This window comes from Chiloscyllium punctatum, chromosome 18 (genome assembly GCF_047496795.1).
Source record: "Chiloscyllium punctatum isolate Juve2018m chromosome 18, sChiPun1.3, whole genome shotgun sequence".
NCBI lineage: Eukaryota > Metazoa > Chordata > Chondrichthyes > Orectolobiformes > Hemiscylliidae > Chiloscyllium > Chiloscyllium punctatum.
In genome coordinates, this window is record NC_092756.1 from 75,236,140 (window position 1) to 75,237,365 (window position 1,226).

Consider the following 1,226-nt stretch of genomic DNA (forward strand, 5'->3'; position numbering starts at 1 on the left):
GTGGTCTACCAATATAGTGCCCTCGTGGCCTAATGGTGATGGCACTGGCCTCTGAAATCTGGGATTTCAGGGATTTCATTTTTAAGCCTGGTCTTTGCAGTGGCTGATTTTCATCCCATGTCAACTTCATCTCAATCCAAATTGACTGGATTTTTTAACTACTCTGTTAAAAATCATTGTGCCTATGTTGAGATCATGGCAACTGCTGTTTAATAGAAACTTGCACAAGGTAATTCCGGGATTTGGGAGATCTTGGGGTGAATTGTCTGAAAGAGACAGCATAGCCCCAATGGGCTGAATGCCCGCTAAGATTGTGTTGATTTGTCCTCAATGCAGCTTTTTGCAACATCTCCACTTTCTCCTTCCCCAGTAACTGCAAATATCTTGAAAGTGCTGCACAAAATAACATTGAGCCCTTTGCTATTTTCCTGTCTGCTCCATTTTCCTCAGACTTGAGTTCTGCAAAGTTGAAGTTTGAAGGTGGTAAAAACAATGACTGCAGATGCTGGAAACCAGATTCTGGATTAGTGGTGCTGGAAGAGCACAGCAGTTCAGGCAGCATCCAAGTAGCTTCGAAATCGACATTTCGGGCAAAAGCCCGAACTGCTGTGCTCTTCCAGCACCACTAATCCAGAAAGTTGGAGTTTGGTTGATTTCTCATCGGTCCATTTGGGGAGAAATGGGAGGCGGGATCAATTTATCAAGCAGCCTACAATTTAGCATGAGATGGAAGGGGTAAAAAACAATCAGTGAGCATCTTACACTCAGAAACACACACAATGAGAGGTCAGGGTGCAGTATTTAAAGGCTGCCATTGGAAACCTGCATGTGAGGCCGCAGTGGCCTAATGGATAAGGCACTGGCCTCCTAAGCCAGGGATTGTGGGTTCAAGTCCCATCTGGGGTGTCTCTGTGGCTTATCCTCCATTTCTAATCTTTTTTGGAAAAACCCCCATCTCCACATTCAGTTGATGGTCAGTGGTATCCAACATGATCTTGCACAAGATTTTCGGGGATCTGCAGGATTGAATGTTGAAGGTGGTGATCAAGTGGCTGCTGTCTCTGGATGGGGACGAGATTCCTGAGAGTGTGGTTGGAGAGGTTGCTTTTGGAAGCTAGCTCTCATCACACTCTCATCAACAAACCAACCCTTCAACACTGATCCCACCCGAACATCGGATATTACTGACAGAGAATACCCTTGCCAACGTTTATAGGTGCACCATC

The 1,226-nt window shown here is 45.4% G+C and overlaps 1 non-coding gene across 1 annotated transcript; it reads left to right on the forward strand.

Moving 5' to 3' along the window:
* The first annotated feature begins 833 nt into the window (after positions 1 to 833).
* Positions 834 to 906, forward strand: trnar-ccu (transfer RNA arginine (anticodon CCU)). Its single transcript has one exon. It is a non-coding gene; the product is annotated as a tRNA-Arg (tRNA).
* Positions 907 to 1,226: the final 320 nt, after the last annotated feature.